Consider the following 26,813-nt stretch of genomic DNA (forward strand, 5'->3'; position numbering starts at 1 on the left):
CACTTGAACTGCTGGACTCAAAATTCTAACCAAGAAAAGACAGAAGACAGAATAGGACAATCATTCATCTCAGCTACATGTTGGCAGAGAAATATGGGACAAATGGAGACTTCATGATGGACCATATCAATCAGTGGACCACCTCATCGAGCGAAACTGGCAGTGACTCATAACTGGAGAACTATTAACTCCACTTGAGCACATATCTCAGAGCATGCCCCACATCCAGGACTTGGGGTAGGCGGGAAACCAGGTGGGGCTTCTCCCTCAATATCCCCCTTTACCTCAGATACATGATGGAAACAATATGGACATAATAGCATTGCCCACCTCCCTATCCCCCTGAACCTTTTTTTTTTCTTTTTCTTGTTTTTCCTTCAACTATAGTTAACTATGTAAAGATTGTCAACAACAATACAATAAAATGGATAAAAAAAAAAAAAAGATACTGCTGTTGAAGTCAGGGAAATCTGGGTAATCAGGGTAACTCATTATTGGATTAGTTTAGTATTCCAGCCAAGATATGTTGGGCTTCTTTTCCATGAGTATAAAAGTAAGAACAGAGAAGAAAAGACAGCAAAATATTGTTGTAAAGATTTTTTTTTCAAGAGTTATTTCAAAAAGTGCAGATTTTAATGTCCCATCAGTTTATAACTGGGCATCTTTCAAAATGGGTTGCTAAGATGAGAAAGAATGAAAGCTAAATTGCCTTCAACTTGGAATAGTTTTTTCAGCTCTAATTTGCTTGTGTTTGGTATGGAATTAGATATTGAAATACACTCAAGTTTCTAATTTTCAGGTTCCTTGCACCCACACAGTCTCATAGCTGTGAGTTTGCTGAAATAATGGATTCCCAGTTAAACGTAACCAGGGACTCAGTAAACAAGCATTCGGTCTTAGATAGTATATTCTTATGTAAATAAAATGTACATCAAAATTAGTAACCATAGGTGTGTGCATTTTAACAGAACGAGTCTTCAGAAATCATGTAGATCTAATTCCTAATATGCAGTGTTAAAGTGTTGGTAAACATATGGAACAAGTGAACTATAGCAACAGTATAGTTCTTAACTATTGCCTGGTCAGACAATTAAACAGAGGCAGCTAAACAAATGAGGTGATCAAAACCCAGAAACAGAGCCCGGCGGCGTGGCCTAGCGGCTAAAGTCCTCGCCTAGAACGCGCCAGGATCCCATATGGGCGACGGTTCCAATCCCAGCAGCTCCACTTCCCGTCCAGCTCCCTGCTTGTGGCCTGGGAAAGCAGTCGAGGACGGCCCAAAGCTTTGGGACCCTGCACCCGCGTGGGAGACCCAGAAGAGGTTCCTGGTTCCGGCATCGGATTGGCGTGCACCGGCCCGTTGCGGTCTCTTGGGGAGTGAATCATCGGACGGAAGAGCTTCCTCTCTGTCTCTCCTGCTCTCTGTACATCTGGCTTTGTAATAAAAATAAATAAATCTTAAAACAAACAAACCAGAAACATCGAACACGGTCCTGTCATTACTTTGCATATTGAATCGATTTTAGAGCTTCCCCCTCTCTGGAAGTTCAATTCGTTGTTCATCTCTGTAATGATACTAGATTAACATCCTAAAACACATTGCATAATCCTAGACCATACCACACATGTATAGCACTAGAACATCAGGGGTCTGCAATCTGTGTTTTAATATAAAGTACATCATGTAACTCTCATGTACAGCAAAGTTTAATAATTGCTGCTCAAAGCCTGTAAGATCCTCTGTCACAGTGAACTTAATTGGATCTAGGATTTCACTTAAAACTTTCTGATAGTTACATACAGAGCAGTGTTTTGAAATATAATGCCTGCTCTAAAATTGTTCTGTTTTCACTAACTAGAAAAATGTTTAAAGGCATGAGACAGAAGATTTATACATGTAGTGAGGTGCAGAAATGTGGGCTGGGGTACAGAGACAGTCAGTAATTTATTTTTGCCCATATGCCTAGCACAAAGCCTGTGGCATGGCAGGTGTCCAGGAAAACGTGTGGGATGAAGTAACTCTTTGAAAGTCCCTGACTTTCCTCTCAGTGGGGATGTCGAGGAGGAAGGTTTCAGCTTCTGAAGCACAGTTTTAAATGATCCCTGTAATGAACTCTGCAGTCATCTCTTGATAGGAATGGGAAGCAGTTCCTTTACAGGCATCCTGTAAAGGGTTATAAATTGAAAAATGAAGTAATGTGTTTGCCGTTGTTCAATTTAAATAGATGGGCTCCATTCTTTTGTTTCTCCCAGGTGCACTATCGATGGATACCTCTAGATGGTGCTGCTGCTTCACAGCTAAACTGCAGCGAATGCCAACGCCAAGGCTGGGTGAAGATCTGGGATCAGGAGCAACCATGACCACATTAGTGTCACTACCTTATGTCCATTTGCAAGAAGCTGTGTCTTACAATGTGTCCGTTTGGGAACGCAGATCTCATTTGCCTCCTCTTGTCCTCTAATAATCTTTATTTTCAAATTAAGGAAACTGTTTTAAGATATTCTTAACAGCACTTCCAGTGATGATTATGCTTTTTTTCCCCCATTAATTTGGAATACGCACAGTGGCAATGTAGATATAATTAACCAACATTAAGAGTAAAAGCATCAGGAAACATCCTATAGTGGAGACCATTCATTTGGGTCTTGACACATGTATGTTCAGGCAAAACTTTGCCCAAGATATTGGATCTTCGTGTGTTCAGTTGCAATCATATTTAGACATCTTAGCACTATACATGGTCATTGAAATATAAGTAATCAGAATTGAAAAAACAGGTCTTATAAATGTTTCTCTGCTTTCTCATTCACAGGATAGACACCACTATTTTTTTTTTGTGGTTCTCACCCCAGCTGGCAAAATCTAGTATCAAATGTCATTCACAGGAGAGAAGGGAAAAGGCATGAGTGTCTGCCTGTGCTTTAAATCATTCACTTACCCCAATCTAGTATAACACTATTATTTTAAGTTAATTATCTAGGACATAAACCAGGCTGGGTGTTTTGTCCCTTTTCATTAAAAGGATGTTTCAAAAGTAAAAATGGAAGTCAGGGATTCTGACTCCCACCTGCATGTGTGTACGGTGCACACAATAAATATACTTCACACCTGCATGTGTGTACGGTGCACACAATAAATATACTTCACACCTGCATGTGTGTACGGTGCACACAATAAATATACTTCACACCTGCATGTCCAAACCAGAATGCAAGTGCTGTCACCACACATCCTAAGGAACAGGAGTCATGCACTCATTGAGAACTTATTCAGTGGTGACTTTGTGCCCAACATCAGGCTGAATAAATTGTGCTAACGAGATCAAAGGAACGGCGCTAGCCTCAAGAAACTATCCTTATTGCAGAAGAGGATGATCGGATAAAATATAGCGACATTCAAACCTTGTATCACATGAATTAGGATGTGTACCAGATGCAGGGGAGAGACACATGACATAAAGGAAATGTGTGCCAACAATATAATTAATGCTGCCTTTGGGGAAAAGTAGAACTCCAGATCGTTTTGTTGAAATGGATAGAAAACAATATTTTTGTTATGCAAGAATGGGAAGGAAATTATTAGAAGTACCTAGCGTAGGATGTGTAGTAAAGATTCTAAAATAGAAAACAGTAATGATGGCAGCATGTGTCCATTTGATGATGTTTTAGTCATAGATGTCGTACTTAATTGTCACTCTGCCCACCCACGAGTGACAGCCACTTCCCATTTTATAGATCTGAAAATGGAGTCTTGTACATGTGATGAGGCTGCGCACACAGCCAATTGCGGAGACCGTGTCAAAGACGTTCGCCTGAAACAATCAAAGGTCTCAGAGTGGCCACAGTGCACAGTGGCATCGTCAACCAGACTCATTCAGTAAATGAATTTTCTTTGTTGCCCCTGCAGCAAAGAATCACGGGACTCCTGGTGCTTTATTGCGCATGCACATCTTAACTGGATAGAGACTCCAAACAAATAAGCATGTTGAACGTGGCACAAGCGGGGGCAGATGATGATTTACTGAAGTCAGAAAGATTCTGACTTTCGGTGAGAAACTAGATTCTTGAGAAGCAGCCCAAGTCCACACGCCTGAAATAGTGGGGAATGATCTTTCATGGTGTTTGGTGGAAGAATAAAATGGTGTCGCTCAGACTGTTTACCTGCGGTCACAAGAGCACAGACCTGTTTCTGGGAATATTATCGCCAGAATCACTGATTCCACAATACCACTGTGGTCCAACTATTCAACTCAAAACCCTACTCCTAGGTGTTGTGTGCTCCATTTATTTCTTTCCTGCTTAATCTCCTGGATGAAAGAGTGAAAGACACACTAAGTTTATATGCGAGTGCACCGGTTAAATGCTTTTCTCTAACCCATTTCACAGCACAGCATATGAAGTCACGGCCTACCGTGACTGCATCTCATATTGGAATGCTGGTTCAAGTCCTGGTAACATTGCCTCACACCCAGTACTTGCAAACAAGCCTGTAGAAGTGGCAGAATACGTTCCATAATGCTTGGGCCCTTGTCACCCATGGGAGAGACCAAAACAGAGCTCCTGGCTTCTGGCTTCAGCCTTATGCAGGCCTGGACCTTGCAGACCTGTGGGGAATGAAACGAAAGAGTTCTCTTTCCCTCTTTCTTTCCCGCGTTTTCTGGCACTCTGCCTTTCAAATCTGTGGAATAGTCTTCTCCATGCTGGAGCGTATAAGTCAGGGACAAACAGTCCAGCCTGAGCACCGTCAGACCAACAGGATGTCAGGGCAATCAGGCCCTGTGGATCCAGACACTCCATTGTGACATGTCCTGTGGGTTTCAGTAACATCACTGATTACTCATTCACAGACCTGCTCATCCCATCACTGCTACACACTGGACACAATTGCTCATTGTTCTCCACTGATTAGAATGCTGTGATTTATAAATGGCAGATGTAAAAAAAAAAAAATAGACCAAAGCTATGGTGGATTTTTCTAGTTTTTTTTTTTTTTAATTTAAGGGAAATCTATCCTCCACAGACTCTCTCCTGCGGAATTATTGTGATTTTTAAATGGTATTTAACACAAGCAACTGTCCCAACTTCTATGGATGTCCAATTCTAAAAGGTAGTTTACATATTAACTGTTTATGAAAGTAAAAGCATCTAATTTACTCTAATGCCATCCTTTATGTGAAAACTACAATGTTGAATTCAAACAATTATAATTTGGCAGACTAAGAAGGCTGGAAAGCAGGGGTATTAATATATCAAGACTCCGGTGAAGCACTCAGGCTGGCTCATAGCCATTCATTGCTGAGGAACAAAAATCCAGACAGTGCAAGTGCCAGTAAGTCCTATTACATACGCACGGACTGCTCAAAACTGTCTATGTGGGTTGCTTGATACAAGCAACTGGTCTTGACAAGCAAAAGAAAGAGATTATGAAAGAGTTTCCCCAGCATGAGAGATGCAAAATGGGTGCTTTCTTCTTTTCCTTCTTGGAGACTCAAAGGTGCTCTGGAGCTTCGTGGAAATCTCATGCAGCACATATACAGGTGATCATACTCAGTAATTAAACAATGATTAAAACATCTAGATAGCCTCGCACAAGAAGGGTAGTGGAGATTTAGTGATATCTAAAAAGAAGTGGGGATGTGAGAGAAAGAAAAAAGAGTGCTCACACTTACTGGTTCTCAATGCCCATCTGATGCAGTTTTGAAAGTATCAGCATCATAAATGTAAATCTCTCTAAAATTTGGTAGGTAAGATTTCCCCATAGAAATGTTATATTACTAATTATGGGAAATACATCTTTATTATTTTAAAAGTATAAAGCTTTGTCATGAAAACCAAGATAAGTTCAGGAAACAGGAGTCTGTTTCATGTATTTCATACTCTTTCAGTGTTCTTTATATAAGCATTTAATATTAATTCCCTAACTTTTTAACATGATTTCTGATGCTAGCTCAGTATTCCTACAGAGATATAGTGTGATATCATCACGCATTCATATATTAACTTCAACGTGTAGCTGACAACATCAACTTGTGAAAAGGTATTTTATGTAAATCTACTTTGTCTTTTTTTTTTTTTCTTAGCTTGCAGAAAACTTAAACTGAAGGGTAAGATTCATACTTTATAATAAGAATTTAATATTCAGAACCACAAGATTTCTTTCACTGGTAGATACATCAAGTTGCCGTTAGGAGTTAGATTTCAGACTCACAATACGTGCTTTAGAAAATTGGTAGTTGTTACCACCTAAAACTGGGTTAGCCTAGAAAAAGCCTCACTATTTGAAAAAAAAAAAATAAGACAAAGGGTTTGGAAGGAGAGAGGAGTAAAAAGGCTGAATACATTCCTATAGTGCCCTGCCATTCATGATGACAGACAATTCTAGGAAATTTAATGAAAGTGCAACACAAGTTCAAGTTTCTAGAACATTGTTCATTGTAAACTCCCTTTGAGACATGGTAAAATTCTATCTTTCCAGTTTTTTTTAGTGGAGAAAGAGAATATAAGCAGAAGAATTATTGGGGGGAAAAGTAACCATTCCTTCTGGTATTACTAGAAAAGGGTAGTGGGACCTTGCTGTACTCAGTGGGTGAAGCCATTGCTTATACTGCTTGCAGCCTGGGTCAGAGTAGTGGTTCTTACTCCAACTCTTCCATTTCCTGTTCTTCCCCTGCTAATACACCTTGGAAAGCAACGGATGTTGGCTAAAGTTTTGGGTCCCTGCTACCTCTATAGGTGAATGGAGGCTTCAGCCTCATGTAGTCCTGGTCTCTTTCTCTCTTTCTATTTGATTCCCTCTCTCTATTTCTATTTTTTTTCAAGTAAATAAATACTTTAAAACTAATTTTTTTAAAAATGGGCTTAGGTTTTGACTTTCTGATTACAGTACCGCATGAGATGCCCCTGTCATACATTCCAGTCCTGAGTTACAATCACAGCTCCAACGCCCGATTCTAGCTTCCAGCCAATGTATTCTCTGGGAGGAAAGAGATGTTGATTCAAGTAGCCATCCATGATGTGAATCTTGGTGGAGTTTCGCATTAAGAGCTCCTGCAACTGAGGGCATTTGGAGAGAAACTTGTAGAATAACACACTCCTTCCTCCTGCCTTCCACATAGAATTTTTTTTAAACATTTATTTATTTTACTTGGAAAGGCAGATTTACAGAGAGAAAAATTTCCCGGCTGTTTGTTCACTCCCCAAGTGGTGGCCACAGCCAGAGCTCAGCTAATCCGAAGCCAGGAGTCAGGAGCTTTCCTGATGTCCCATATGGGTACAGGGACCCAAGGCTTTGGGCCTTCCTCGACTGCTTCCCCAGGACACTAGCAGAGAGCTGATGGAAGTGGAGGAGCTGGGATGTGAACTGATACTCATATGGGATTCCGAATTGTGCAAAGTGAGGACTTCGCCACTGAGCCATCTTTTCGAGGCCTAGAATAATTTTTTAGCAAGGAAAAAACTGTCAAATCTTAATCTCTCTACTCAGTTTCCCATATGCTACTCACCAGTGTTCATCATAATGATTTCAAGCCTACAAAAAGTCCTAAGGGTCATAAGTTTAAATTTTACTCACTACATTTTCTCTAACAAATGCAGGAAAATGTCCTCATATATGTATCAATGATTTCTAATGACTTGCTTGGTGACCTTGGAAAATGCACCTAACTGCTCTGAATCTCAGTTTTAATATTTGTCAAATTAAATGATTGAAGTGGATAATTAGAAGTGCTTCAGATAATTAAAAGTCAATGAATTTCAAATTGTATCCAAAAAAAACCTTGTATCCAAAAAAAAGTCCTTTCAACCAGAAAATTAAATTATTTAAAAACTTCTCAGAACAATGAATGGCTCCCTAAAGCCTGCCTGAATATTGCTGAAGCATGACCAAATATGGGTATCATTGGAAGCAGGCATGTTGTCATTAGGAAAGCATTGAGTGGAAATCAGGGGTCTGCCTTCTTCACCAAAGCACTTCAGCCAGTGTTTGGTGCTGACCAAAATATTCCATGGAGGAGTTCTGAGTGCAGAGTAGGTTTTTACTTTCTATGTGTGAAAAATGCAATGAAATTAAGTGCTTGGTGCAAACCAGAAGTACACGAGGGCATCCAGACCAGGAGGTTATTGCCCATGGCTTCACAGCAATGGATGGCAAACAAAATTCATTTTGATTTCAGGTAATTGTTTCCCAGAGAAGTGTCATGAACCGGTGTCTGTGTTTGAGGACACAAATAATGTAGAGTACAGAACAAAATCTACCTATCATCTTTTGACCCTCTCATCCCTCCCTGGTGCATACCATGATTTATTCTGTAGCGAACTATATTATGCTGTCAAACCTTAAAAGTCTTTCTTACCATGAATATATTTAGAAACAACCACCCATACCCATGTGCATATACTAAAAGGCAATACACCCAAACAAATGTGCGCATTCAGTCTCATCAAATGATCGATCTTTCTTTGTTGGTGTGTCTTAAGGATTTTCATGCTTTGGTATATGTACATATTATATATATATATATGTATTTTTTTACTTGCAACACTGGCATAAAAGTCTATTGTATAACTGCACTTGAAATAACTATTCCTCTAAAAACCCTTGAGTTATTTAAATAGTTTTTGATATTTTTGTCGTTTTTATAATCAACATCCCTATTTAATATTTATGGCTTATAAATAGTATGTGATACTTTTAGAGGTAGATAGGGCATAACTTTTGAATAAATAAATAATACCTCTTTCTCTGCTAGAACATAGATTTTTAGAAGAAAAGATCATTCTTCAACACAGACTTTAAGAAAATAACCCAAGTCAGGGTCTTATTTCTTTCACTATTGACTTTATAACGTTGGAGAATTGATTGCTCCTGGCAGCTCTTCTCTGATTTACAAAATGTTGTAAGCATTGAAAAAAATACGTAAATAAGCTCTCTTAAGTAGCGCAAGCATCATAAAAATTTTACTAATTTTAAATAAAAGCAACCAAACTCTTCCAGTCTGGATTCCTCAGAGATTATTGAGGTGCCAACCAAGCAAGCACTCTTCCAGAAGCTGCAAGCAGATGTACGGAAGGGAATACTCCCAGCAGCCACTGATGCCTACCATGTCTGCTGACAGAAAGTTGTGCACTCCTGTGCAATGTGCCCCCAGGAGCCATGGACAAGAACAAGAGGCTGAGTACTTCAAGGTCCCTGGCAACACGAAATTGGTGTAAAGGGTACATCCTGTCAGCCAAGAATCTCAAAGAGAATATTCTTCCTGAAACACTCTAAAAATATTTCCTTTACACCTTTCGATAGGCAATAATAATCACTCAAAAGATCTGGTAGAAGCATTTTCAAGATGGCAAGCAAAACTCTTGTCAAAACCATAGAACATATTTGCATCAAAGTTGGTGCAGTGGAATACATTTCTTAAAGAGACAAAATGTCCTGGTATCACATGGTTGGTACCTTGAGAAAGTATAAAGCAAAATTTGAAGATAAACAAAGTACATGCTTCTGGAAAATGTTTTCATTAGATACTCAAAGTTGATGTTTATCGCTCTGTAAATTTTTTATTTTTGTAAATATGTTCATACATATAGCTTGAAGTGCAGCTTGAAGCGTGCATTGTAATTCTAAATTACCTGATGTTAAAGATATTCAGAATTTACTGATATGAGTAAATTTTATACTCAGATCTTCATAAATTTTATATTCAGACATTAGGCATAAATCTGCTCTCTATCTGGAATCTTTTAATGAAAGTATATGTATGATATGGAAATTCTATTTTCTGCTTCTCAAAGCAGCTTGGAAATTAGACAACCTACTTTAATATCCTTTAGTTTTTAACAAGTGAGACTGGGAATTGAGGAATAATCAGTAATGGTTATCTGCCTTTTCCTATTTAAGAACAATAATGGTGCTCACTCATCCTGAACAAGACCATTAATTAATCATTGTAGCTATGCAGGTTGAAGTCCCAATGTTATCATCATAGAAGCATAGCAGTAATATAAACTCCTGTTTAAGTGCTTTTGTTCTGTGAAATAAATCTTTGCAATACAACCATCCCTAATCATTTATTAGAAGTGTAACACTTTGCTATTATCATCCTTGATTGTGATGTGTTTAAGCCGTTTATTTGTTTTATCTACATGCAAGCGCAAATTTAATTTGCTAGAATTATTAAGCATATAGTGGATTTTGTGGGAGGGAGCACAATACTCTCTGCAAGAACGCACTCTCAAAGATTAAAAAACTAAAAACAAAAATGAAGTAATAGGGTAGAAAATTAATCTAAATGTGCAAACTAATTGGTTATAAAATGGACATTTGAAGTACAATAAAAGAGTATTGGCATTATCGGATTCAACTCTATAACACTGCCAAAGGAAACAACTGATAATATTGAGCTAACTGTATTATCTAAAAGGAATAAAACTTTCTATTGACTTGAAAAGAATGCTCTCTAATTTGGAAGTTGAAGTAATAGACTAATTTGCTTAAATGTAAGTATTTGTGAATAATGTGAGTGAAATCACTGCTTTGCAGTCACAACCGGCCCAAACCACTTTAAAAGATGTTAGCTAGGTAGATAGAAGTACCCTTAAAAAAATTCATACAACCAAAATGAAGACTTACTATCACTTACTATTATCAAGAAAGACAACTAACTAATATGAGAGGGTCCTGTATGCCAGTCCCACTGCAAAAACAACTATTCAAGGTACAAATCTGATCCTCTTCTTAAAGCACACACAGATTCAGTACCTGCATGGGGTCCAATAATCTTACAGTTTAGAAGGAAATGTAAGATCACTAATTGTTAAACAAATAGACCAGAACTTGATACAATCAAATGAGGATTACTTTTTTTTTTTTAAGTTGGCACCCGGGGAGGCCATAAACTTAGTTCAATATACCACCTCATCTCAGAAGTTTTCTGAAATAACCCTTTAATGCTATTTCACTATCCTACCCTATTAGATCATGACATTTTTATCCAAGTGATCAGAGTGTTGCCAAGCAGAGACAATTTGAGATGTATTCACTACCACATTCTGAAATTGGATGACTTCATTAATCAAACTTGGAATCAGTAAGAAGTTCCATCATTTACTGCCTGAAAGGCTGCAAGCAACTAATATGAAGGAACATTTGGATAAATTAATGCACAGTAATCTTATTCCTTAATCAAAAAAATTCTATATCAATGTTGATATAAAATGTTGATGAAATGCTGAAAATAGAATTAAAGAATGTATGGAAAGAATTCTGTTAGCAGGGAAACTTAGTCTTTGCATCCCTTAAACTTGAGTGGAGTGCCCTACAATGTGCCATGCACTGTGCTACAATAAAAGGGAGGGAGGACAGAAAAACAGATGGATCTTTTGTCCCTCCAAAACGCTCAGCTTTACAGAGAGAAAACACGGAGTCATCAAGGAATGCTATCTGATTAGAGTTTTAATAATGGAAAGCAAAGAAAGTAGCAGAAAAAAAAAGAAAGGAAAGAAAGGCTTCAAAAAGATTTCAGGACCTGTAAAAAAGCACACAGCTGTGTATACAGGGTTTTTGTTGTTGCTGCTGTTGTTGTTAGGCAATGTCATTAACTTCCTAAATGAGAGATTAATTAATCCAATACTTTTTTCCAATCTTTTTCTCAAAGATTTATGTTTTTGTTGGAAAAACACATTTGCAGAGAGAGGAAGAGACACTCTGCATATAGGCTCAGTAGTTAGAGTTGAGCAATCTGAAGCCAGGAGCCAGGAGCTTCTTCAGGTCTCTCAGGTGGGTGCAGAGGCCCAAGGACCAGATTCACTCTTCACCGCTCTTCCAGGCCATAAGTTGGAAGCTCAATTGAATGTGGAACAGCCATGGCAGGGACCGGAACTCATATGGGATATTAGCTTTTGCAGTTGGAGGCTTGCCAGTCCTTTTGAATTGTCTTTTTATATCAGATGTTTAGATTTGAGATACTTTAGCAGAGATTTCTAGGTCTAGAGTCTTCTCTCACCTGCAAATATGTAAAATGTCTTTACAGATAAATATGTAATAGAAATCCAGTCTATGTTTGTTGTCCTGATGCAGCTGTGTGTGGCAGTTTCCTCCTTGTGTCCTGAAAAGATGTGACAGTTCATTTTATGGGTCCACCAGACTGGACCACAGGATGCCTGGATCTCTGGTATATACGATGTCTAATTGTGTCTATGAGAGTGCTTCCAGAGAGACAGGTGTAGGGACTGCTGACCTGAACAAGCAGTTGTCCTCCATGTTGTGAGTGGGCATCATTTAATTCATGGAAGACCTGTACAGAACACAGATGTAGAGGGACGGAAGATTCACCCTCTGCTGGACAATTCAGTTCCCTCGGAATCTTTCGTCCTTGCTGCTCCCAGGGCCCAAGTCTCCCCACTCAAACTGGAATCTGTTACTTCAAGGCTCTGTCCCCTAGGTCTTTGAATCACTACACCAGATTCCTTGATCTGCAGCTTTCAGACAGTCGTAACTGGCATAGTATAAGTGTATTTATTTATTAATCCATGCATTTGTAGCTACATAAGTAGAGAGATTTATGTAAACAAATTAGATATGCAGTTAATAAATATCTAAGGTGTATGTAAATATTAATATAGTACAAGGGAAGTTAAAGTTGGTGGAAAAGTGGAATGGAGAGATATTTTTATTTTCAGGGTGGGCATTCGACTCATACATCCATGGCTTGTGATTCTGGCTTCACATAATAAAGCACCTAGTTCAAACCACACGTTCTCTGCTTCCAAGTTAACATCTTTTAACGTGTTGCCTGGGAGTAATCAGATGGTGACTAGAGTGTCCAGGTCTCTGCCGCCAACCAAGGAGATGTGGACTGAGTTCCCAGCTGTTGGCTTCAGTCTGGCTCAACCAACACTGCTACAGGAATGTGGGAAATGGATCAGTGGCTGAAAGAAGTCTCCCCTCCTGTCTCTTCCACTCCCACTGTCTCTCTGTCCATCTTTTTGAAAAAAAGAAAGCAAAAATATAAACATCAGAAATATTCTACAAAAACCTACATAGTTTGGTACAAAATATTTGAGATCTAAGCAAAAATCAGAAATACTCTATTAAAGAAAACGAAATATTTTTGGTACAGAATATTTGAAATCTAAGCATCGTCTGCCCATATTATACCTTTTCCATGAAATTTTGAACATACTACCTAAAAATGGTATCGGCTTGGAAATAAGTTACGTGGTTTGGTTCTTCAGTGTATGAGATATTGTCTGGAAAATATGTCCAAGATTCCTTTATGAAAGTGTAAAATTATTGGTGTTGATTCTGAGGGCAGTTTCTGTGAGACTGAAATGTATCTCTCAGGATTATGACTTATGGGCAAATAATTGAATCTCAGAACCTCATTCACTCCATGTGATGTACCAGAGGGAGCTCAAAGTCTGAACAATATTTTCTCGTGTATGTTTTAGCGATTGAATACATTAATACCTGCAGAACCTGTAGCACTGTGTCATGCATGTATCAGCATAATATACATGAATATTTCAAAAGCTTCATGGAAAATTGAAATTAAGCGATAAGATTGGTGAAAATAATTTTGAAACGCATGCACAGTTTTTCATAATGTGTATTCATGGGTTTCTATTTTTTCACCAAAATAAATACATTTTAATTTTATTTTTCAACTTTTTGTAGTACTCTTTTACCTTATAGATACAGTTTTTTATCCATTTCTTCTTATTGCCATGTTCAAAGTGTACAGCAATTCGCTTGATTCAAAGAGTTGCTTTAGAAGCAAGCCATGTGGATTTGAACCCTCCTTACACCAGGTTCTGCACTTATAGCCATGAAGCTTTCTGGGTATCACTGAACCTATTTGTACCTAAGTTTTATTATCAGTGAAACTAAGATGTATACAAAAATGTTTGAACTCGTAAGATTTTTTGAAAATATAGAGCAATATTTTAGAAGTCCTTATTTTTGTCATATTTATTTTAGGGCTAATGTGCTTTAATCCTTGAACTTTCCATAAAGCTTTCTGGCCCCAAAGAATCCATAAATTTGTACCAGCCATTGCACTAATATTTCATGTAAAATTTTCTGCTTGTTATGAATTGCTAATAAATTTTATCTAACTTGTATAATATTGCCTTTCATTATGTTAGGTTTCCACTAAATATTCCAAGACTTGGCTTCCTAGTGAGAATTTGTTTTTTTTCTATCCACTCCTTTCATATTTCACTCCAGTGCTCTTAGGAATTATTAACAATTAAAATAGCTGTTGAATAATAAAGTGCCAAGAAGCGTCCACTCGATCCGTTAATGGTATTTGACTTCTAGCAAATGCTCAGAAGTACTGAGAGAAGTAGAAGCTGCCTGGTTCTTAAGCCTCTTAGTTCTCAATTCATTAATCAAAGTCCCAAATAATGATTCAACAACTCCACACTACACATATCACAGCAATTTCTATTTTAATGGTTTATTCATCTACCCTATGAATGGAAACAGAATAGCAATAAATTGGTAGAAACAAAATACCATGGCACATATTAATGAATCTTATTAATAATAAATAGATGGACAGTGAGATGACCTGGCTTTTTTTTTTTGCAAGTAATTTAATTGTATTTCTTTGTATACAGGGTGGAAAAAAAGCAATTCCACCATTTTCCCAATGTAGATTTCCTAGTTGATAATTTACAGAAAGTTCAGGGTAATCTCCTCTAGTAAATGGCTTCAAATAGATCAATGGCTTCAAGAAATGCTAATTTTGTTATTCCTTCCCTCCTGTTTTATTTGCAATCCAATATTCAATTCTTTACACATGCCTCTTGTCATTTTCTGGAATACTTCCCTCTTACATCACTTCCTTACCAAACTTCATCTTTTTATTGTTGTTGTTCAAACTGGGTGAAATGTCCAGTTACGGTGTTGAACTTCCTATGACGTTTATGTATTTTATCACTACGTTATGAAGTCACTCTACTTCTATATTAGACTCTACAAAACTGTAGTTTTCCTTTTTGAATTTTGAATTTTATGGTACAATTTCGTAGAGTATGGGATTCCTTCCCACCGCTCCCCCACCAAATTTCCACCCCTAGACTACTTTTCCCCACATTATTACAACAGAATAGTTCGTCATAAGGAGTCATGATTCCATCAGTCTGTTATTTAAGTGTGTCCTGACATTGCTGGTACAGACAATGTCAGACAGTCCAATGTGGATTAATGTCAATTATATGGCCTGCAGAGGTTGTTCAGGACGTCAAATCTTAAGTCTCATTTCACAGCTTATGACATGTTTAGGAGAACTTGGTGCCTTGAAGTTATATTCATTCCCGTAATACTCTGGGAACACATAATCTGATATTCCTTTCAGCACTGAAACTCAGCAGTGAAGAGGACAAATGGTTTGTCTTGCCAGCAAGAAAATTGTGCAACCATGACTTGTAGCCATTGAAACGGTTATTAGAGGTCATTTAGTCCAGTTCTTTCATATTTGGAATAAAGAAGGATGCATTAGAATATACTAACAGAAACAGGAGCAACTGCATTATATGCAGTGGTTCCAGTCTCTGGGGATGTGCCATTGGTTTTTTGTTGTTTACTTATTTTAAAAACAGAGTTTCAGAGTGACAGAGACAACAAGAGAGACCAAGAAGTTCCACCAAGAAGGTCCATGTGCTGGTTCACTCTCCCATCTATTGCTAGTGTCCAACCAGGAAGACAGAAGGAGGCTGGATCTCCATTTTGGTTTCCCACATGTTTGCCATGGTCCTTGTACCTGAGTGATCTGCTGTCCTCCTAGACACCTCAGAATGAACCTGGACGCCACTGTCTCAAGTGATGCCTTAACTTGTTGCATTACAATGTCAGTCACTGTCGTAAGATTGCTATAAGCCAGTCAAATAGGTAAACATACCGGCTTTGACAATAGGATACTAGATTTTCTGTTTCTGTCTATACCTACAAATCTATGATGTACTTAAATAGCAAAATGGCAAACTTGTAACTGTTGCTAAAGGACTATACTACGGTAATATAGGGGGAAATAGTGGGAAGGGAAAATAGAGGAGAAAGGTGAGGACAAGGAGGAAATGCCTATACCTACAAAAAGGTATCATGGAAAATAATCACAATGATTAAAGAAAAGATAAGCACAGAAACTAAACATAAAAACTTTAAAGCCATCATTTTTGGCCCCTAGTAATAATAATAATAATAGTAATAAGAACAGGAAATCAAAGGGAGTGCAAAGTATTACACTAGCCTCATTTTGTATGTGAGAAAACACAATTCACAAGCAACAGAAATAGCACAAAAATTAAACAGTGTGATGTCACAGTCTATATTCCTAACAAGTGTGTGCAATTAGGGTTTTTCTCTTTTGTCCTTGTCACTTGCTATACCGCATCAGGGTAAGAATACAGGATTCTTTACACTAACAAAAATTTTCTTCCAGTCTACTCTGTTTCCTAAAGTGAGACATCATCCATTTTACTATTACAGTTTATGTTGTTGAACTCCTCACTTTGGTGGGTGAAACAATAACTTCCTACAGCTCAGGCAGCAATAGCTATCCAATTCATTGGATTTCCTCTCTTAATTCATCGATGTCCCATGATACCGAAGTTAAGAAAGACCCACTGACTTTTATGGTTGATTTGAAAATCATTAGCCTATTTCATGGGAACATACAAATACATAAGAAAGTAAATGAAAATTATTGCCAACAAATGGTGGCGAATGATTTAAATGTTGTGTGCTTCCCTCGAGAAAAGAGAAATCTGGTAAAAACAAAGAAAAGTAGCAGGCAAACATCTGATAGTGAAGTAGGGGTGATTTTTAGCTTTAGGTTTATTGTATGTTCAGATTTGTCACATCCACGTTGGCAGTACTGCTGCTTTAAGGTTCAGGTTCTATTGGCAACGGTATAAGGATTTCAGTGAGCTCAGTGTAAAGTAAGGAATAGATGGACAGAGTGATGTAAAAAAACAAAAAAAAATTAGAGAACACTTGGTGTACTGGTCAGACATGACATTTGTGCTTTTTATTTTTTATACATCCAATAAATACCAATTCATGACTTCATTGTGTGAATATGTCATTGATATTCATTGCTGGGCCTAGCACAGTAGCCTGACAGCTAAAATTCTCACTTTGAACGTTCTGGGATCCCATATGGGTACTGGTTTTAATCCCAGCAGCCCCACTTCCCATCCAACTCTCTGCTTGCAGCCTGGGAAAGCAGTCGAGGACAGCCCAAAGTCTTGGGATACTGCACCCACGTGGGAGACTTGGAGGAGGCTCTGGACTCCTGGCTTCGGATTGTCTCAGCTTCAGCCATTGTGGCTGCTTGGTGAGTGAATATCTTCTTCTACATATCTCCTCCTCTCTGTATATCTGACTTTGCAATAAAAAATAAATCTTTTTAAAAAGATAATTATTGCTATTTTTCACTATAAGAAAATTGAAATTCTTTCTCCAAAGATGCAAAATAATCAATAGTGCCTTTAGGATTGGAAATCTTTTCAATAATTTTATTCGGTACACACCATTCTCAATCTATAGTTTCAGTTTTTTAAAAGATCTATTGCATTGTCTTTATTTGAAACACAGTGTTATACAGAAAGAAGGAGAGACACAAAGAAATCTTCCAACTGCCATTTCACTCCCCCAAACAGCAACTGCTGGAGCTGAGCCCATCTAAAGCCAAGAATTATTAACTTTCCCATGTCCCCTACGTGGGCACAGAGGCCCTATGACCTGAGCTATCTTCTAACACTTTCCCAGGCCATAACCAGGGAGCTGGATCAGAAGTGGAGCAGCCCGGACATAAACCCATGCTGGTGCCAGCCACAGGCAGACGTGTGTCACTGTGCTGGCCCATTGGGTGGCAAGTCTAAGTGAAGGTCACTAAGAATTGGAGGAAATCTACTTTTTCAAAGAGCATATTAGAAGTCTGCAAGAAAAAAAAAGCCTGGGGTTACACAGTGTGTAAAATAGAATCACATAACATGCACCACTATACAAGTGAAGGAAAGCAGATGAGGAAAATGAAGCTTACCACTATTTCAATCGTATCTTCTGATACTAGCTGAGTTATGAAATAAGTATACGAAAGAGACATGAAGTGCATCCATTGTATTTATAAAGCACGTATCTCAACACCCCAGGTCAACAGAATCCAGTATCACTACCCTAAGTGCAAGGTTTTATGTCCTATAAACTGTCTCACTTTATGCCAGACATTAAATTATTCTTTACCATTTCCTTCAAACAGATATTAAATACTGATGTTTCAAATAAGGAAACAATTTAGGGAGCTCGAGTTAAGTATTTCTTGATGCAAGCACTCATTCACCTACTCTGTGTAAACTCGTGAAACGCCATAACCAGAACATGTATTATGTAGAGCAACGCAGACTAGACTGTGTAATAGAACAGAAAAAAAATGTGAATCAAAGCAGAGGAAGTCATTTACAGGGACTATCTGAACGTAGTCCTCTGAACAGGAGTCACAGATCTTACCTTTAATGTCTTCTGTAAGTGAAGAAACAGAAACAGGCATGTTTAAATCTTTTTTTCCCGTTGGGAAAACACAAAAAAGATATAGTTTTTTTAAGGATTTGGCTATGTCTTTCACATGCTATACTCCATGTTGACATTTTGTTAAATTCAGTCTAATTTTTTTGTTTGCTTTTCTCTATATTGGATTTTCTCAATCTCATCCCTGTCATACTTCTGGGTCATGTAACTCTTGATTGTGCGAGGAGGCAGTTCCTATACTGGAATAGCAAGATGTGTGGTAGCCTCTGTGAGTTCAAGCTACTTGCTGGTATTAGAACCCACCCCTCAAGTCGCAACATCCAGAAAGTCACCTAATATTTCCAGGTGCTTGTTAGAGGACAAAATTTCATCAGCTGAAAACCAGTGTTTACATTACTGATATCCTATAATCCTGATCCATAATCAAATCATGAGTCTTGTGTTAATATTCCCATTTGATTTATCAGTACTGCATATGGTCGCTCTCTTTCATCAGGCACTAGTTTAAAGACAAACACTTCCTCACATCTTTCCCCCATGTAGGTGTCTCTGGTATCTTCTCCAATTATAAAATTTTTGTTTTTATAGTTGTCCCAGGTGTACTGAATTGCAGTCAACCAGATGAGCTCATTCAGTTTTGTCTCTTCCGGGAGAGACTCTCTCTGCATGCTTGGTTGGATTCTGAGGAGCTATTGGTTAAAACATCAAGATACAAAGTTTCTGGGAGGCACAACTCAGTCCATAACATCCAGTACCATCACCATGTCAGCCCTCCAACAGTATAAATAATGTGTTCTGCACAATCAGTATGGCCCAAACTTAAGATCTTCACACAACTTCATCATGGGTTTTATAATTATTGAATGCTAATGCTACTAGTGCATATTAAATCAAACCATTATCTAACTTACCAATGTATTTACAAGGAAACTTTTTGTCATTATACTAAATGGATAGCAGTGGCACCTACCTTAATTATAAGACACTAAATTTAAATAAAAGAGCAAAATATATACCTTCAGTATGCTCCAGTGGATACTTTGAACCCAAGTTCCTCTATCTTGGTTAGAGTGGCAAGTGTTGAAGGTGTGTTAAAGACACATTAGCAGCATGCTGATTCATTCCCCTTCACGTGTCCAGAGGGAATGAAGAGAAACTGATATGAGAATAGCTGTGCAGCCGTAAGGTTTGTGGTTTATTATTGCCTTGTCTAAAACTATCTTGTGTTCCAATAGCAGTCATTCTGACTCACATCTCAGGATTACATCCCCCACTCAGGCAAATCCTGTACTAGTTGGCTTCTAATTCGATTTCAAAGATCCTACCAATCATTTAGGATATGCAAGTGTCAAATATTAAAAGAAGTAGAAAGTTAATAACAAAAGTTGTGGGGTTAACTGTAAGTCAAATGGATTGAGTGCAGCCATTGAATACCGTCTTTGTAATTGACATGAGAGTGCTGTACAGTTCAGTTCTAATGCGATTGTCTTAAAAAGTTCAAAGACAAGAGACTACTTTTTTTCCTTTTTGGTACACATATCAAACAGTTTTGTAATAATTCATGGGATGATGGACTGAGATTGTTATATGATTGATAAACTCAAGGGATATAATGCATCATTTTTGAAGTACCTGTTACGATGATTGGCTTAATAATGATCTGAGGTGTCAGAGATTAAAAATATCTAGGGAATGTCTATGTAATATGCAAATGATGCTAAGTGAAAGCATTTTTAACTAGATGAAGACAGAAAGCACATGCGCCAGAAAGGCTTAAAAATCATTCTGTCTGGAAACCTCTGTAGCACAGACACTTGGAATACTTTCAAGTTCACTGCTGGAATAAGTTCATGAATCTCATGGAACATCGCTCAGAATTTAGGATGTACAGAGAGCACTTCAGACATTTCCTAGAAAAATAAAATGAAAAGATATGTTTATTTTGGTGCAAAGGCATTTTGAAATGAGTTTGTGTGTTTATGAGCTTTTAAGAGTCTTCGTATGCACACACGTTTGAGAAACTGCACCAGAATGAACTCATCTTTCAATTTGCTTTCCAGAGGTTTTTTTCTTTAAAAAAAAGTACATTATACTCCACATAACAAAGTTGAAAATCTTGTGGAAAGCACTAAGCAGACATTTAGAATTTTTTTTTTAAGATTTTATTACTTTTATTGAAAAAGCAGATTCAGACAAAAAATTGAGACAGAGAGAAAGATCTCCCATTCTCTGGTTTACAATGGCCAGAGCTGAGTTGATCTGAAGCCAGGAGTCAGGGACTTCTTTTGGGTCTTTCATGTGAATGCAAAGTCTCAAGGCTTTGAGCCATCCTCTCCTGTTTTCCCAAGTCACAACATGGATCTGAATGGGAAGTGGAGCAGCCGAGTCACACACCAGTACCCATATGGGATCCCAGTGTGTAAGAGGCCACTAGGTCATCATGCCAGGCCCTAAAATATTTTTCTTCAGGAAACTACTTAACAAAAAAGTTACATTGTTTTAAAGGATTAATTGTATTTTACTCCCTTCTCTGAAGTCAAAATTTGGAGTGGTACATATGGTTTTTTTAGAATGGACATTAAGATACAGATATTGCTTTTAAATGAGGAAATAAAAGCTAATAAGAAAAAAAAATGTGCCTTCATAAACACAAGAAATACACTGTTTACTGAGAATTACAAACTCACCAAGAAGTAAACTGTTTACTGAGAATTATAAACTAGGCCACCCGATATCATTATCTCCATTATGAACCTCATCGGTATTCTGAAATCTGAAGCATATAATAAGGTAGAGGTATTGGACACATAAAATAGATCAGATGATACCAAGACAGCAGTTTAATTAGAGCGAAGAGACAGCATGAGATAAAGGATTCAAAAGTGAGTGGTATTCCCCAAAGTAAATTTCAAATCCCCCAATCATGAAAACGGAAACACTCATAACTCTTTATAACCCTTTCGTTTTCCCCTTTTTTGAGCTTTGCCAAATTAGACACGATTGATATCATCATAATAAATGTTTTTTTCTCAGTTTTCTTTTGTTTTCCTTAGATTGCCTAAATTTTTCCATTTTATGAAGAATGTCTAATACTGTGGCCTTCTCTCTTGCACCATTTGGTATTTTAAGAATATGGTGTTAGACCATTTGATAATGTCTGTGTTTTACACACACACAGATTTTCTTCAAGAAGGCAGATTTCTTGTTTTGAAACATGATAAAACTCAAAGGCAGATTCACATGACTTTGGTACAAAAACTGCTTTGGTATAAAAAGAAACGGTTACATACTTAAAAGTGCAGTAGCTAATTACATTTTCCTGGTTTGGGTCTTTTGCTAAGGACCTTACGTGTGTCATCTCACCCATATTTTTTCCAAACTCTAATATAAAAAGGGAAGTGGTAAGCAAGTAGTTTATATGTCTAATTTACAATAATTTGCCACAGAATTGAAAAATAAGAATTCAGAAACAGATTTGTAGCTTAACTTACACTTATTTTCAAACTCATGCTCTTAAGCGCTAGAGAACATTTCAAAATAGAGAATTTTAAAGTGAAAACAAACAGCTTAAAAAAAATGGATGTGAGGGATGCTTTGAACGTGTAAAATGATACAACTGAAGCCCAATGGAGGAAGGATGAAACTATCCTACCTTTTCTAATGTGGGAGTCAATTTTCCAGTTTAGGTGACAAATAAACCTCTGTGTGCTTCCTGTTTTGGATCTGATTTATCTGCTGTTAGCTTGAGAGTTTCTTCACCTCTAACTCATTCTGAAGAAGCAGCAAAACAAGGCAAGAGTAGACACACTAACTCTTGTTACAAGAGCGCTGATTGTGAAGTGTCACTCGTCTAGGGAAAGGACTCCGAGATAATGCATACATGTGTGTAATGACAAAGAATGAAAAAATACTTTAAAAATACTTAAAAAATCTCCCTCCCACAAAGAACATAAGGCAGATTCTGTGCACAAAAGAATAATAAAAGAGGGAGAGACTTTCAGTTGTAATAGAACGTGTTAGTGTGTTCTGATTTGCTCTGCATAAAAGTTTTTCTGACACCAATTTGTTTCCTCATTCATTGGACAGGTATTACTGAATGAGTGCTGCACGTGTGAAGAACTCCTGTCAGTACTTAACCCACTAAATTAAAAAACAAACAAAAAAACACAGCCTTTCTGAAGATATAAGTTCTCCTGGGGATGTGGAATGAAGATTGAACTACTATAGGTATTATTTCAAAAGCGAAAAAAGTGTGTGCCCTCTTGAAAGAAATGACTTCTGCTGGGGAAAAGAGAAGGGGGAAGATGACATGAGAGAGTTCTTCAAGTGAGCAAGCGAACAGAGAAAAATAAAATAATTGGAGTGGGAAGAGAAATAAGAGGGGACACAAAAGTATTTCTACAGATTTGTAAAAATGAAAACGCCTAACATTGTATCCTAATTTTTATTTTGTTGAAGTTTATTTTGGAGTGTGCCACCTGCTCCTCTAAAGGAAATGCATCACATAGCCAATGCTTGCGTAGTGTGTGCAGGCGTTGTGCTTGTGTTTACTGCCTCCGGGGTCTCTGTTAGCTGTCCTACTGTTTTCTATCGTATGGGGATCCAGGAAGGGGCATTACTTCTACGTGAGGATCAATACCAAAGACAGGGATAAACAGAGGGCCTCACGAAGCAAAGGCAGTAACAAGAAGTCAAGGTACAGATGACCCAATCAGATCCAAATTAAGAGTGCTGGGATCTCCCAGAAACGCGATCATTTCAGGATTGGACACTGAAGCACTTTCTCTTAAACTTTTCAGGGAGGTTGCCCTCAATGTTTCCGTTAGGCTTTGAAAGAAGGAGTAGGAATTGTCAAAAACACAGAGAAAAATGACAGTGATATCATAATGTATCCAGTAAGAGTTAAATCTAAAATTGAGATCACTTGTGTGCAAGATCAATTTATTTCCACTTCTCCACTGAATTCTTCTGATTCAACCTGATCTCTCTTAAAGAAATGAATAGTGATTTTGCATGACATAATATTCTTTGGAAGCATTATTCTGAGCAAGTCAAAATAATAAACACCTGAACTGAAATTATAAATAATAAATGGGCGTCTTGACCAAAATATGCTTACCATTTGCAGTCTGAGCCTAATCTTTAGTGTGTAATTTGTATTAAATCTAATAAGAAAGTATGTCAGAAAGTTTATGATCAAATGTGTCACAAATCACAAATGTGTAGTGGGGAGAATATGAATGAATTATGTGTGCCCTCAGTGTTATATAGGAGAAGGCAATATGACACTTTTAAACATGTGGAAGTTTCAAATTACAGCTCTAAAAACTTCTTGCTGAAATACGTGCATTCTCCCAGAGGCTGCATGTGTTTGCCTGACAAAACCCAAGGTTGGGCAATGAGTCCCAAGGTGTGAACATTGAATTCCCACTCACACAGTAAGTTCTTCAATTTGTGTGGCTCTGCTGACAGCACTAGAGAATGCTTCTCCTGTAAACAAACTCCCTTCGATAGGCTGTTTTTCCCTTCCAATCTGAAGAGAATGATAATAGGAACCTAAGACGCTTAAACAGGACAGAGAAGGAAAGAAAATCTTTCGATGGAACGTGTTCCTCAGAAAACAGGAACATTTCCTTGATGAAGTATTTCTGCCTCAGATTAAACTACAAGCACCCTTCTTTGGCACAATGTTGAAATTATTACATTAAGATCCTTTCATTCCAGAATAGCTAGGGTAATGGCAAATGCATATTTTGGTCTTATTTAATTGTTCTCTCTAATGTTTAAGCACATACGCTCTGGATGAAGATCTTAAGTCTAAATTGCGAATGATCAACCTAAGTGAAACTGTGCATGTTAGTGAAAATTGCTAAAGGTGACATCTCTTTTAACAGTAGTAATGTTTGTGCTATAGAGAATGGATGCACACCCATTTTTAGCAAGCTTATGGTTGACTAAGAAGGTCTGAAATTGATAACTCGATAGCAAAAATAGATCTAATGTTGAAATATTGGTTTCTAATACACAGAACTAAAACTCCTGAATTACATCATAGAAAGCAATAATATTTATGGAAAGATTAGAAATATCTAAACTAAATCTGCAAATATTTTATATCATTGCTCTGATACTATGAATTTAATATTGATAATTGTATCATTATTTATGGTTCTAATAAAGTACAGGTGATTTATGTGATCAATTTTTTGTATTCAAAAAACATTGATACTGTCGATTTTTTTCTAATGTGGTGGGGGATGGCAAGAAGGCATCTAAAATTTATTGTGTGATCTCTACGTGGAGCATTCTTCCAAATACTTTATTATTTTTTAGGATTTATTTATTTTAACAGGACAAGCAACTTTGCAAAAGAAGGGAAGACAGAGAGAGAAAGATCTTCCATCTTATGGTTCACTCCCCAAATGGCCACAATAGCCGGACTGAGCTGATCCAAAGTCAAGAGCCTCCTCTGAGTCTCCCACACTGGTACAGGGTTCCAAGCCTTTTAGCACCCTCCACTGGTTTCTCAGGTCAAAATCCAGGGAACTGGATCAGAAATGGAGCAGCATTGACATCTGGGATGCAGGCACTTGCAAGCGAGGGATTAATCATTTGAGGCATTGTATCAGCCCACTTTCAAGCGAGATGACACTGTCATCAAACACATTATAAACAAGGATGCAGAAATCGTTTACCCAAGGTTACAATATACAGTGGCAAGCTGAAGCCCAGGCAAGCCAGTTTCAAGAAACCAGGACCATGTGCTAGTGATGTCTGAGAACTCACTAGATCTAGTGCTGTTACCTAACAAATCAGACTCAAGTGACCACATTTTTAGTAAAAACGAACATGCGCATGTTAGAAATATTGCTTGGAACACTCTGAAAAAAGAAGGCAAAGTTTATATCCAAATACCACAACAAAATCAATAGAAATGAAACAGTCCTTCACAAAAGAACCACAGACTTCAGAAAAAGCAAACTGCAATCAGCACAATCCACAAATGTGTTATCTTTCCCAAGCCACACCTTCCGAAACAAAAACACAAACAAAAAACAAGCACAACAAATGAGTAGTACCCTCATTCAACCGAGCAACAATTTGTGCCTTGATAGCTATGTGTCCTATCTTTCAGGCCAAACACCTTATAAACTTAGCACTACAAAAACAGTGCAGGATGGAAAGAATCCTGAACCTGACTACTTCTTGTAGGTAACTAAACTAGATCTTCCGAGTCCCTGACTTAGGCCCCACTCAGTTACATCTTTATTCATTTCATCAATCTTCAGGGTCTATGATAGGCAAATTGTTTATATATTGCTACAAAAAAGTATTGAGAAATAACTTTTGTATGTTTTCCACTGAAGTCATAGAATGTGGAGTAAACATATTTCAGCAAGTATCTAGTAGGTCTGTCACTTTTCTTGTTTATAATATGAGAAAGGCAAAGACTTCAAAATAATATCTTAAAAAAACATAGTTTTGCTCTTTACTAAATGTAGCTAATTTGATAATTATTTCTCGAAAGCATCACTTTAAATAGAAGATTGTAATTCAAATATACCAAAAATACCTGTATTATCAGTATCTTATGTAAAAGGCACAACATATTTATTTCCCTGGTATATAAAATATTATTAATGGGCATTGGTAATTATATTTTGATTATACACTCTGGAATGAGTCTAGCTGATCTCTCTGGTTTTAGGCCAAATGCTACATATCAGGTATTCAATATCCATCACTTGATTGGAATAGCAAACATACCTATGTTGAGGAGTTACAACGATTTTTGATTAAACTAATTGCTGTAAAGCACTTAGCAGAATGCCTGGAGTGTCCCAGGTCTTGACCAAAGTTTAGATAATATTTCTACTTGGCAGTCAATATTGATATGTCAAGTTAGTTAAATTTTTTTCCAAATATGAAATAAGCTGTGCTATTTACAATCCAGTGACAGTAATAAAGATATTCTGAAATATGTTAATTTGCATTATGAACATTATTAAATTTGTACTATATAGCAGATACATGAAATTTACTTTTGTGGTGTAGTATTTAGGTTAACCAGTTCAATTTTTTTTTTTAATTTCAGCTTCCCAGAGACCGGAGCTATATTTCCCGTCTACTGAGTATCTGTATTCTTCACCCTCGTCACTTTTTTATCAGAGAAGCTCATCTGTAAAGTGATAGATTTACATTACAGAAGACTCCACTCTTTCCCGAGTCACCACACACATCTCATCCTCTTATACTGGAGTCACATGTTGACTTTCAGGAGCTCCTC

This window comes from Ochotona princeps, chromosome 16, assembly GCF_030435755.1.
Source record: "Ochotona princeps isolate mOchPri1 chromosome 16, mOchPri1.hap1, whole genome shotgun sequence".
NCBI classification, from domain to species: domain Eukaryota; kingdom Metazoa; phylum Chordata; class Mammalia; order Lagomorpha; family Ochotonidae; genus Ochotona; species Ochotona princeps.